This window comes from Ischnura elegans, chromosome X (genome assembly GCF_921293095.1).
Source record: "Ischnura elegans chromosome X, ioIscEleg1.1, whole genome shotgun sequence".
Taxonomy (NCBI): domain Eukaryota; kingdom Metazoa; phylum Arthropoda; class Insecta; order Odonata; family Coenagrionidae; genus Ischnura; species Ischnura elegans.
Window position 1 is genome coordinate 1,390,245 of NC_060259.1, and position 14,469 is coordinate 1,404,713.

The window sequence follows — 14,469 nt, forward strand, 5'->3', positions numbered from 1 at the left end:
ATGACAAGCAATAACTGCATATTCTATATGCTATTTACATTATACGAGCTTTATTCAAAACAATATCAAAACACTCCGCACTGCTATGAGCACAGGAAATCCATTCAAAACATATCCCATGCTCGGAAGACATTTTAGCGCACCTTCCCAGGTGCAGTGCAGCGAATAGACGATGCTTGGAAATATCGCGGTCGGACACTGACGCGTGGCCGCATCCGCTGACACTAATCGGCACTCGCCGCGCCACACACGTCACCTGCCTCAACCACATTGCTCCAAATCCTCCCTCACTCACAAGCATACATTTCCTCCACACCACGTGGTTTTTCCACGGCGGAGTTATCATACATTTAGTCAAACTAACTCGCGGGAAACTCCGTAAATGTACACTGCAGAAAAAATAGCAGATGTTAACAAGGAACTCGTGGTTTACGATGGTGATTCAATTATCCACTTAGTAATAAGTATATTCAAATTTCCCGCTCCACCGCTGAGATCGTGACGCGTGGCATCACTTCGATAACGCCTGCGTGCATTCGAGGTGTCGATTGCAGCTGCTCAAGGTCACACACAAGTACCAACCTGATGTGAGTTGACGGCGGCGGGCGCGAATAGTCCGTCCGGCTGCGATGCGAATGAGTGTCTGAGCGACTCTACATGAATAGGAATAGGGGAGGGAGGCTCTGGAATGGGTCTGGAATGGGTGCGGAGGGGAGGGGGGCGGAGAGGCTGCCAGCAGCACTCCCTTTGTGAGGTGCCCTGAATAAGTGTGGTGGGAGGGACCGCACGTGGGGCGGCAGAATCTTGCACAAAGGCATCTATATTCTGATGTTTCGTGCTCCGCTATTAGTAGCCGCGAGGGTCGAGGGTCTCAAGAGACCCGATATCTGAGTCCGTATTGAGCACTGAATTCACAAAACCTTAAATAATCGATATTAAATGAGGGAATTCCAAAATGGGTTGGTCATTTGAAAGTTCTATAACGGTATCGAACATCTCAACCTTGACTAATACTGGGAATGCGGAATAAGGAATCCCCGCTGCAGGAGTACTGTTCCAGTTTTTCAGAAACAGATTGATCTTTACAGAGATTAAAGACACAAAACACCATTAAAGTATGTTCCCTGTGCATTAACGATTTCCATTTGAGGTGGTTATGTCTCAATTTTTTCTCAGGCACTGGCATGACTGAAAACTTGTATACTAGTAAACGGAATTTGAAGACGAACCTTCCGGCGGCGGACTTAAAAGTATTGAAACGCTTTTTAAGAAATGCATACAACATTCATTACAGTTTCCGTTCTCATTCAACGGAATTCCCAAGCATTTTCTGTAGAGTTCGACGGAATTCTTTTAAATGTTTTGTAGGAATTCCTAGCCATAATTCTCTGGTTAGACGGTTATTTCAAATTTCTAAAAGTTGTGAAATGGAAAATATATTTGAAATAAATCAAGCTTTATGAGTAATAAAGAATTTTTTTTTAATTCAGAGAAAAAAGATATTTGTCAAACTCAACAGTATGACCTATGGTTTCAGAGCTCATTACTACGACTATCAATTCAACTCCACATCATGAGGAAATAGTGTAACCATGATGTGCACAAATACGATAAATGTTGACAATGTCCGTCCCAAAGTTCTGAGCCGTCGCCTTTGCTGTCACTCATACAGTAAAATTATGCGGCAAATAATTTGGACAGAAAAGTTCTTCGGAGACTTTAACGGGTGCATGGAAACCTTTATGGGTATGCAATCCGAGTGACATACTTTGGAAAAATATTTTTCTTACTCTTCGTAAATGTGCTGCAGAGTGGAAATTTCGCTCAATGATGACCGATGGAATGTGCTTCCGTTTATATTACAAAAATCCGAAAACATCATTTCCTTTTGTCTAAAAGTATCGCAATGTAGGTATATCTATCATATTTGTCGGCGTCTGAACCGTGGATAGTTATGGCTAGGAAACCATGACAACGGATTTGGAGAGAGATGCTTAAAATGTAGCACGCTTCTGATGGGCCGGACACATACAAAACGCTCCCTCCCTTTTTCTCTTCCCATCCGTGGTCACAGAATATGTAATAATCCAGACTCCCTTAAGGGTGTTCTATCCTAATTCAAAAATCCAAATTCAACCGTCGCCGGATTTTAGTTGCGAAGTCGGCCGCTACGGCCAGTGGAATGGGAAGCCTCCTTGGGCGGAGGGGAGTATTCGCTGATCGAAGGAAAAAAAAGGAAAGGAAAGCTTCGCTCCGACCGAAAAAAACACCCGTCGCTGTATCAAGTTTCACTGCGGAGGGTCGATATTGAGAGTGGTCAGGATTCGGAGGTTGATTTTTGCTCTCTGGCGGCATTAGTCCCACCTCAGCCACTCGGTTGCCGTTTCTTGGAAGAATCCAAATACGCACGCTCTCGACGAGGCTGGGAAGTACGGCCGGCTTCTATGAAGAAAGACGATTACTTGTATCGTTCTCTCCTTATTCGACTCTCCTCGAAGGGGAGAGCTGGTCAACGTTCATATCACAAAATTAAAGCATCGTAAAAGTCAATTACGCTAGCCGAAATGCGCGTACTTCGTGAAACTTTTTTTAAAAGTACAACTTTACATTCTTACGTTATTCTTCAGTATGAATGAAATAGTAATCACCCACGTCCATTTGAAAACTTGTATTCAATACAGTTACTTTCCGAAACATGTTTATTCAGTAATCATAGCGCTGCAGGGAGAACACTAATGAGACATATGACAAATAATGAATGAACGAAAATTGATTTTCTATCATCTTTAATATTTATTGATTTATATGGTAAGAACATCATAAATTGCATATTGCATCAGACATCACATACAGCTTTAATAAGGCCAATAAATCTGAATAGATCGCATCGGGTCATATTGACTTTTTCTTCGATGTTTTTTTAATAAAATGATGCCGTTCGAACTAGAGTTTTTCTGGTCTCTAATTTCTTGTAATTCTAACCATAAGTTACGTTTAATATTCAAAGTGTTCCCTAGTTTTGCTGCAACCGAAGTTTTGACCCGATGCGATCAAAAGTGTTACAATTTATTCTCGCTTCCGATCCATCGTGAAGGCGATTAAAATTCATTCCATCGCATTTGGCTTAATGAAATCGCCGATGACTCATCTTCCTGGAATACACCCATGTGCTAAAAGTTTGTGTGAAGAATCATCAGCATTTCGCCTCTTTTTGCACAGCATTATTACATAATTGTTAAAATCACTAATTTCTACTTTAATTCTGTTTCTGGAAATTATGCAAAGGATCGTGATACTTGGCAGTTGAGTGAAGATGAATAACTGGCTCTTATTAGTCTCCTTTTTCTCTCAGGTGCGTATGAAATTTCCCATGTTGATATTAGGGAGATTTGGAGCAAAGAAGTCTATCAAATTTTTTCCCGTACACTGAGCTATCGGATTTTTTTTCTACGGTGCATTAGTTTTTATGACCTCAGCACTAGACTAGAAAGTAAGAAAATTGACTAGTAAGCTGCAGTTACTGAGTTCATTAATAAAATATCCAACAAAGTTGAATTTTCAAAAACACCATCAGAGTACATCACGATCCTTGAGCAACTTATATCATTTCGAGGACGATGTCCTCTAACGCAGTATCTATCCAAAAGCCAAAGAAATATGGTATTGAAGTCATTGCTGCGGTGGATGCTAGGAAATTTTACCTAAAAATTGAAATTTATATGGGCACGTAGCCAGATGCCCTTTCAAAGGATCCAATTCACCTCATGAAATTGTCAAACGCTTAGCAGAGCACATTGACTGCAGAGGAAGAAATATTACCAGTGACAGTTGGTGTACCAGCATGCCTTTAACAGTAGACCTTTATCAAAAAAAGATTGAATATGGTAAGGACGATGAGTAAGAACAAAGCAGACGTTCCTCCTGAATCTCCCCCAAGAAAAAATAGAACCTTACAACATAGGCGAGGGGCAGGGGGGGGGCAATTGCACCCCCTCCAGAAGCAAAAATCGCAGAAGTCCTTAAGCAAAATCGGTACTGAATTGAAACGAAAGTATTCAACAAATTTCCTTTAAACCCACGAAAAATGATATGCATTAGTAGGTATAAGATATGTACTTAACTAAAATAAAAATATTTTTTCTATGAAATGATATCAGAAACTAATAATGCGCTGTTATAATTTTCTTAAAATATTTTTTTCATTCACCTTTTTATGCTAAAATGTCACAACTTGGCTTGCGCCCACTTCTAGACAATGGCTTACCCCCCCTAGTTATGACCCTGGGTATGCCCTTGTCTTACATCCTTCCCTTTTTGCTTTACTCCCGACATTTCCGCGTTGTAATACCTACGTTTCAATAAAATCCATGTAGTATTTATTTCTGCGATTATCCATGACGCAAGTATTACTGCCTCAAGTGGTAACAAAATGCTTCCTGGCTTTATATCATTTTACAATACTATCAAGGGGGTGTGGATTCAAATGATCATCTTTGCTTAAATTATCGCTGGACGGCATGAAAATCGGCCCTGACACCATTCCTGCTATTTAGTTTTTAAAATGACCTCCTAAATCCGAATATTAACTCTGTTTTTCTCCATCACCCACTATTTTCGGAAGAGCCTCCAATTTTTACCACTTTTCGGTCATTTGGAGAAATTAAAAGGATTATTTTAGCATTTAAATTTTTTCTAGGGGTTTTGAGGGGTGCAAAATTCTGAAAAAATAATATTAATGGTAAAGATGTAGATTTTAGGGGAATTAGTCTCCGTCAATTGTGTAAAAACGCATTGATAATGACCAATTTTGCCATTTTTTCGCAAATTTTCACGTATTTAAAAATATTTCCAGCTTCTATTTCACATCATCCTCCCCGAAAGATAATAATACAAACCAGCAAGAAACAGCAGTATTAATAAAAATATTTTGCTGTTTAGCATAGCAGCAATAATTAAAATATGTAGCAATAGCTCGGAAGATTCACTTTACTACTCTGGCCCTCGCAGTGCCTCTCCCGCTCAGGCTTGGACGGCAATTGTTTTGATTTCGCAGCTAAAAAAAGAAAAGTAATACCTACTTTCTAGTTCCACGAAGAATGTAAAACTGAGATTTTATGATTTCATTGGATTAAAAAAGTATTCTTTCTCCTTAATCATGGAATTCCGCAAAGTATCAGCCTCTAAAATCAATTATGTATATTGAAGCTGTCATCATCTTCCCTCGGTATACCTCTAGCGATCGCAGAGTCAACTCTTTCGGTGTTCTGGACAAGGATCCTTTTTTTCCAAGTAATTTAAATAGTGCAAAACAGTAAAAAATGTTTTACTCCGGCTTTTTCCAGGTGAATGTCAGTATGTGGGCTTGAGTTGTGAATATTACCGTGATTTAATATGTAATTAAATTACACGTGTGTAAAATCATCGTCATCGCTTCTGCTATGTTTGCGGTGAATTGACTAAAACATCGCAACAATAATCTCTTTCTTTAATTCTTTAAACTGCTTATAAATTTTTCTCTGGCTGCCAAATTGGCGGTCAGGGCTAGGATTAAGCTCCAAGTGTTTGCTGCACCACTTGTTACAGTAATTTGAAATACTTGGAGAAACTAATGTAACATATGGTACGAAGTTGCGTCTATATGGATGCCAATCTCTTACAAAAGGGCATAAAAATCTTTTCCAGTAGGACAAGAGCGCCAACACTGAAATTAATTTCTACGTAAGATGAAGGCTTGGTTTTTTTACTGTAATTAAATGCATTGTTGATAGAAATTATGATGCCATGTGACCCAGAAAAATGGAGACTGTTTATGGATTCGTCAAAGACAAGCTTTGAAGTGGTCCTGTTGGCCAATGGGAATGAGTTACCTTCTATCCTATCTGCATACTCTGCTGATATGAAGGAGACGTACCGATATATCAGTTGAATCCTTGAGAGTACTAATTATCGTGATTATAATTGGTAAGTTTGCGCTAATCTGAAAGTTGTCGCTCTACTCACGGGACTGCAATCAGGCTTCACGAAATACTGCTGCTCCCTTGAATACAACAGCCGCGCCCGAGAAAACATTACATCTTACGGAAATGGCCTCTGCGAGAAAGCTTCACTCATGGTTATGAAAATGTCGCCCATGTTTCCCTGGTTCCGACAGAAAATATTCACTTGCCATCATTTCACATAAAACTAGGACAGATGAAATACTTTGTGAAAGCAATCGACAAGACAGGAGCTGAATTTCAATTTTTAACTAATATTCCTTGTCTTAGTGAGGCTAAAACCAAGGAAGAAATTCTTTTAGGTTTTTAGAAGACTTATTTTAATTCCCACTTTCTTAGCACTCCTTCATTACTTACTCATTCGATCAATTTTATCTTCATCATTCTTCGGTGGCACCACATTTCGAATGCTTCCAATCATAGACTTCTCTGCTGCTATCAACGTCCAAGCCTCACTTCCCTAGAGAATCACACTCCATATGTAGCGTATGATGAATTGCTTCCTTACTTCTATGCTTGTATTCTCATATGTGAGAAGATTCATCTTTTTGTAGTAAGCCCTCTTCGCCAGCGCTATTCTACTGACTATTTCTTTCTTGCTTCGTCCATCGTTGGTAATTCGGCTTCCCAGGTAAGAAAATCTCTTCTAGCTTTTGATTTCTTACCTTAATGTTTGTCCTAGCCTCCTCTCTTTTACTACATACTAATATCTTAGTCTTCCTTTTGTTGATTTTCAACTGATATCTGGCCATTTTCCTTTCTATATTTGTCAAAATCTTCTTAAAATTCTTCTCTGTCTTGGCTATGATTGCTATGTCGTCAGCGAATCATAGAATACTATTTTTCTCAGTCAATATTGACACCCAAACCCTTCTCCTTCCAATCACCTAAAATTATAAGGTTTTCTTCACGTCTTACCTGTTTGATTACTGCGGTGATATCTTCATAGACGCCTTAAACTTCTTCATCCTAGTAGTCCGTCGTAGGTATGTTAACATGTACCACTACGGTATCTACCGGCTTAGTCTCTAGCTTTACCATAATTATCCTTTTATTTTGGGCAGAACCTTTTTCCCTGAATTTCTATCGTATGCTCCTTATCTTTTACATAATTAACGGAAGGAGGAATATTTCTCGCAATTTTTCAAAGTAAATTAGTAAAGGCATTAGAAATAATTTATCCCCTACGAAATTAAAGCGGGCCAAATATTGGCAAAGTCGAATCCATTAGTTCGGAATCGGACATAACTTAGTCCCAAGAAGATACATTGAATGAATAACACGCCATTTGTACGTTGAAGATGTTGTTATATCATTGAAATCTGGGTCACAATAACTTTTCTTATAATCGTGGAAAATTGCAAGTGATTGTTTCAATATGGAAAAATTCCGCTCCATAACGTTTGAATCTTCGGATTTTATTTGTAAGTTGAATTAAGTATATGTTTTTATGTAGAGCGTTTAAAAATCATTAATCATTCTACCAAATAAAGTTGTTAAGCATGGAACGGCAACTAAATATTATCTATCGTACAGTGGTTACAGTTATTTGTGAAAGAGGATACTCCTGCGTCACATGCAAAAGGTTTTGTGCTCTCATTCATACAAAGTACTGCGTCGCAAAAGCAACTTTGTACGCAGCCACGCGCACGAGTGCATAGTTAAATAAGTATGATAATCTACATGAAAAAATCATTTGACTAACCTGGGATTCGAACCCGGATATCCCCGATGGCCGGTAAAATATGCTACCAATTATACCTCGAAGCAACCTTTTTCCTTGAATATGAAATTCTCCTTTTACTTGTGTCTAAGATTCGCCTAGAAAAAAATTACTTGGTAATGTAGCTGACCGGAAATCGGGAGGATCTGGGTTTGAATCGCGGCTAAGCGAAATGTTTTATTCGTGGCAAATAACAGTCTTGGTATATATGAATTCTCATTCATGTTAAATAATAGTGGAGTATAAGAACTAAAATTCCCTTCGGAATTAATAAAATGGGAAACTTATCAAGTAGAAGACCTAACTTCAATGCAGGGTTCCATCCCGGAAGGGTCATACAGTGTACTGAGGGGTAGAGAAAAATTGATCGGGTAATGCTCCTGAGAAATTTTAGTTTCATCCCAAAGACTACAACCGCGCTGCGGTGATGTTAGTATCATTCTAAACTGAAGAATTTTTAATGAAATTACATTTATTTGTCATAAATTTCTAGACGCATTATTATGCCGAAGAATTTCAACAGTTAAATATAATGAGTCTACCTGATCCTGTGCACTAGTATTTTATATGAAGTCTCGCATATTTATATCGCAATGTGGTCGTTTACTCTGACACGAAATCGTAATTTTAGTTAATAATTCGGTCGATGGATGGGCAAAAAAAACTAACTACCTCGTTCAGTCATTCTCACAAAAATTAGAATTGAAAAATCGCGGAAGTTGCCGCCCTCTTCCGAGAAATGTTGCATTCATCATCAGAGTTTCGGTTCATTACGACCTGTAGTGAGAACCATTCATTGAGAGAATCAATCGCTCAGAAGAGTGTAAGCAGCACGTGAAACAGGTTGTTGGTGAGAGATATACCGCGAAGTTAGTTTGCATAACTTCACTCGAGAGAAATAAATATCCCACATTCAAGTTTTATCCGTGTGTATTGTTTGTTTTCTCGTCACTCCTGCTACACAAGTAAAATTCTTGTCTTATACTTGTAAAACTGGTTCGCCGGTTAATTGGATCTCGTGTATCTATTTTTTGCATACCACAAGCATATTTACGCAAATAGGAGATAGTTAACGATTAAATTCGGTCATCTAGACGTCATCGCTGTATTACATCGACCAAACATCAACCCTTGCTTAGTGATATGGTGGTTCAAGTTCAAATTCTTTCTTTTGGGTGACTCACGTAACGATTAATAATACTAATTTTAATAAATAAGAATATTTTTATAAGGAAATAACTTTTCGAAGTTTTCTCCCTCGGTTGCAAGTTATCGAGAAACATATATGTCGGAAATGCGAGACAAATAAAACAACGTGATAATTTACATATCGTGTTTTGATGATATAACGGTTACTTTTGAAAATATTTAGACACGAAATGAAGATGTGCACGTTATATTACCTACTCGGTGAAATATTTATTCTTGGTTAGCGCCAGCAAGAACTTAACCCTAGGAAGACTGAAAAAAAAACTATCGCGTAGTAGCCTGACTGGGTCCAATGGACCCTTAAATATTATTTCCACAATATTACCAGTTTATGATGAATTTAGACTGAGTTAGGTGATGGTTTCCATCTTATTTACTTCCTCAACATATTTCTTCACGTATTTATTATTATTCAATTATTTTGTTGGAAGCTAGTACTGCAGGGAAGCATATTATTCCCTCTACCAGAAATATCACTTCACCTACCCCATTTTTATGAATATTCATTAGCACAATTACATTATTACAAATTACAAAATTGATTTTTTGTCAATGATAAATAAGGTATGTAACAAATTAAATGAAACAAAAGTATTTTGCATTTACAAATGTTTTAAAAACTGCTATGCTACAACAAGCCTTGATTGCATAAAATTTCTGAATGCTCTTGACATATATTTTTCGCACATCGTGAAGAGGATGTTCGCGTCTTTCTATCCTTTTTGTTGTTGAACTTACGACACTTATTTTCCTTGGTAATTATGCTAAGGTTGTCAAGGAGTGTGTGACATCTTCTTTTTAGCGATTTAAATTCTTCCGATATTGATATTCTCTTGGATTCCATGAGATACCACTTTGTTAGGAAACCCTATAGGCTGTGTGGCATTTACAGACGTGAGTTCCAGTGGAATCCCTCGTTTATTTTACCTCATGATCTCTACAATCGCTAAACCTTTGGAAAGTATTAGGCGTCTACTTTCACATATTATGTTTCTGGCTGATTAGTCCCTCAACCATACCTGTAACTAATCTTTTCCCTTGATTGACCTCTCACCTTTTATCAGAGTATCTACCTGTGCAGACTTGGATATTCCACTTGTATGAATCACTACTACCACTTGCAGCCGAAATTTTAATTTTATTCAAAATTTTAATTCCATTCTTTCATGGTTTTGATGAAACAAAATGTGTAAAGGTACAGCACCCACGGAACATCAATAACTATTCGTCAACTGCCATGCAGGATCCTGGCACGAATGCATATTTCAAATATTCATTCTGCCCATCAAATACCTCTCTAATAGTCTGCAACTTATCTTCGCCTCTATTTTTCCTCATTTCAGTCGCATTATCAAATCGAATAACCCGCAGTATTATTTTGACTCTATAATACTGTTGAATATTGGTTGCCCGTCTAGTTTACTCCAAAGTTGTGAAACATTTTCATTTTTGACTTGTAAAAACGATGGATATTAGCAATCCCAGAACCTTATTTATTTCAGAGTCATTTTCTTCATTCTACAAAGCTTATGCCTTTCAATGGTGGTACATTTTCTAACAACATCAAAGACGTTAGGACGCAAAATTAGCAAAAGAGCAGAAGGCAGAATAAAAATTCCGCACGGCGCACAGGATATGACGCAAAATATTACGCCTTCGCATTCTACCCTTTTTAGTTGCATGAGGTTTTGTTTACCACTCCTCATTCAGATTGCGGGAAATAAAAATTTTCTTCCGATAGGAATTCCCCATTTTCGTATTTCTATCATATTCTCAGCAAGATGAAGAAAAATAGCCCACGGTTCAGTTCTTTTCCATCCGCATTCAACATTTTAGGCTCCACCGGAGTCACTACTACCCTCCTCCTATCAGCGCTGTATGTTTAGATGCTGAACACGTCCTTCTGCAATCTTTAGATGAACGCACTCCAAATTTGTGTCACTATTAGCAAGCCTGTGGATAAAGTGACAATGAAATTGATCGATTTTTCATTCCAAACTTTACTCAGACGTAAATGGAAGATAACATTGTTCGTGCTACTCCTTAGTTATGAATTTAGGTAAACATTAGCAAAGCACTGTCTCATATTATGTTTCTGATATCATCTAGCAATTTGAAGAGCTCAATAATTTTACTAGAACAGCTAATTTTTACAGTAATTATAAACAATGCTTTTTTATTATTACCTACCTCAAAAATATCTTGATAGTTATTTTGACTGTATTATCCAAAGGGCGACGCCGACTTCTTAGCTCCTCAACTACAAAGTGAGTATATAAATAGTCCCTCTATGAATTCAGTCACATCAATACCTCACTACACAAAATTTGGTGCCACTAAGTATCTGGTAAAGATAGGAATAATAAAATTGCTATATATCATAGTAGATGAAAATCAATACACCACTTCATCTAACTAATCCATCTGAGGAGTAAACGATTTGGTAAATGAGGTAAATACTGAAAGATTACATTAGAATGAAAGAGTATAATCTTTTATATAATCCATAAGGGTTTGTACTTGCCATGTACGGCATCAAAATGCAATGATGGTATTCAAATTCTTCAATGCCTTCAGTTAGAAGCTTGGAGATCTCGGTGGTGGTGGCATCTGCCCGGAAAGCAAAAGGTCTGTGGTTCGATTCCCGATAAAGGTGAAAAATTTTCACGTGTTCAGCCGTAGATCCAACATTGAAACAGCCGTTTGAATATACAGCAGTAAAATGTTTCCTTAACTCCTCAGCCGACTCTTGTTTACATTAATATAATAAATTCCATTCCAAGATTTAGTTATCTTTTGAGAGCTGCACCCAAAATAACTTTTTTATAAGCTGCCCTAGTTACGATGCAATTCACGTGATCTAAGTTTCAAGGCGCAACGTTTCAATTTTCTGAGTAGTATCTGTAGCAATTTGTCTATTTGCTAATTTGTAACAGTGAGATCATGGGATATGTCGATTTTATATGGTACTACTTTTTTGGGGAATCGTATTTTAATTTTCTGTCATTCAATCTCACAATGTGCTTTAGAAAAAATCAATACTGTATTGGAGAGATTATATTTTTGTCACATAACTTCAGAGTTAACTCCAATTTTATTCATAAAAACAGAATGTACCACAAATAAATAACTAAAATATTTTTATACAACTTGATTGTTTTCGCACTGCACGGTACCAATCCATTTAAAAAATCATGCGAAAAGTTCTCTCGATAATTGAGATTTTATGGTTTTCTTGAAGTTAAAGTTACAATGAACAACCTTCGTACAATTCAAATTGAATACTGTCATTAGGAACGGTAAAATGTATCACAAATAGCTATTTTGGTGATAGATAACCATCGTCGTCCATGTAATGAAACGATGTCCGATGAATGCAGGAAAATATTTTCAAATGCGATTCGGCAAGGTCAAAGATTGTGCAGAAAAGCTGATTTTTTTAGTTTTATTTCGAACGAAACTGCACCAAAAAATTCATCCGCAGTTACAGCTGCCATAATGTTTGTTTACCACCCTTAGCAAACCAATGGATTTTGTGCGCATTTCAAATAAATTCTCTTTGAGACTTAGGATTTAAAACTATGAATGTCATATATACTGGCTCTCATCATCATAGAAATAGTCGAATTATTTGTTATTTACATGAAAAACACATTACATATATGAAAAACCACATCATACTACACTCTTAAAGAATAGATTAATTTAGCTTTCAGCATACCCGAAGAGGACGGCAAGCAATTTTTTAATGATATATAAATTATTAATCAAAACTGAAAACTTTATGGTAATGATGATCTATGCAAAAACCAAATGCCTACCATTGAAGTTCACTATCATGAAAAAAACGCTAAGCTCCTATTCAATTTAGCCACCATTGAAATACTCGAGTCCCGTACTTGGTCACATTCTGGATTGCTACAGTAGCACATTATGAGACTGACCCTCTAGATGTCTTTTAGTCTTAAGCAGACAACCAAGTTATTTCCAAGGCACTATGTGGAGCATTACTCGATGTATTAGTGGTATTCAATTTTTGTATTTCCCTGTTTTGCGGTTGAATTATTATCACCACTTGGCATCTTACATTTTCATAAAATCTTCAGAAAGGATTTTTTACATTAAAACAGGTTTAAATTAATGAGTATGGATTAAAGGGTTACTTATCTACGACACCAATCTCCTCTTCACAGGCATGTAATAAAAAAGAAAGATTTTGGGCACCCTATTTTCCTGCCAATAGCAAGATATCCACACGCAACACTTTACAAAATTTAGTGCATAATTTCTACTGGTTTCATTAAAATGCATATAATTAAGCGATAGACAAGCACCGGCAGTGCCCTCTAGGGCTCTGGTCATGGCCTGGAGGATATTTGCACATCTTTGTGGACTCTTCATAAATATGGGATCATGAGGTGAGGCGGAACGTCAATTTACTGTCGCTTTCAACAGTAAGTAGACACCCACATTCCCATTTTCCCTTCGGGAACGGGTCGGTAAAAGCTTGGAGGGTTGCCACACAGGGAAACCTGCAACCTTTGCTTTTAAAGCCGACGAGAACGGACGCGGATGCGACCGGGCTAGCGACACTGGAGAAAAACTTTAAAAGCCATAGTGGATGGAATGCGCTGAGGAAACTCACGTCCAGGCGCGCATTGGGCCGTCGGAGTGCTTTCTTTCGGCCTCTGTGGCAAGGTAAATTCTCCCTTTAGATCCATATTTGGTCTCACCTTAAGGAATTCCAAAGACGCGGCTCCGCAGCCGATAAAGTTGTTTCCATGCGCAGTAGTTGAGGTTTTGGAGGGGTTCAAAATCTATGTTATCATGTTTTGTATTCATTCTTCAAAAGATGCAAGCTTAGTACCAGCATATTGGACAAAGTTGACTCAACATGTATTAATACCGATAAAAATTTTGTAATTATAATAATTATGCTAAGCCAATTAGATTTATTAAAACAATGACTCTGCGTAAGTTAGCACATCTATTTTGAAACACATTTCATTCACTGGGAGGAAATTACACTATCAAATATGCCTCACTTCCGTATGGAAGCATACTCCAAATGTGCGTTCATGTAAGTTGTTTCTTTACTTCCACATTTGAGTTTCCCGCGGTAAGCAGGTCCCTCTTTCGGTGGACTGTTCTCTTCACTTGCGCTATTCTACTCATGATTTCTTTTTTGTTTCTCCCATCGCACAGTGGTCGCAAATCGAAAAAAGCAGGCAAAATTCAATAACGCTCTTATTATTACATATATATTTCATACAAAGATTAATTTCCATCCTTTTTGCTCCTCTTATTAAGAATTTTCAACATTTTTATGCATTTGCAATGCTTTCATTGTTGTTACACATTTTGTTTAAACAACTGTCAATTCAAATTTAAGATAATTTCCGCCTTAGTTAATACAAATGATGTGTGTTATAAAACTGAATTTCATATTTAAAAGCATATATTTAATGAATTTTATCGTTTATTTTTGGACAATCTTTGAACAAATGATTGCGAATGAGCCAAGAAAACATTTTCAACTAT

At 37.3% G+C, this 14,469-nt stretch overlaps 1 protein-coding gene across 3 annotated transcripts in view; it reads right to left on the reverse strand.

The window, feature by feature from the left end:
- Nucleotides 1-14,469, reverse strand: part of LOC124170933 (SET domain-containing protein SmydA-8-like) — a 98,807-nt gene that overhangs the window by 36,249 nt on the left and 48,089 nt on the right. Inside the window, exon 1 of one of the 3 annotated variants that reach the window (XM_046550001.1) lies at nt 583-658. The exons of the other annotated variants lie outside the window; for them this stretch is intronic. The gene's annotated coding sequence lies outside the window, so the exon portion shown is untranslated. Of the gene's footprint in view, nt 1-582; nt 659-14,469 lie in introns of those variants that run through there. 3 annotated transcript variants of the gene reach the window in all.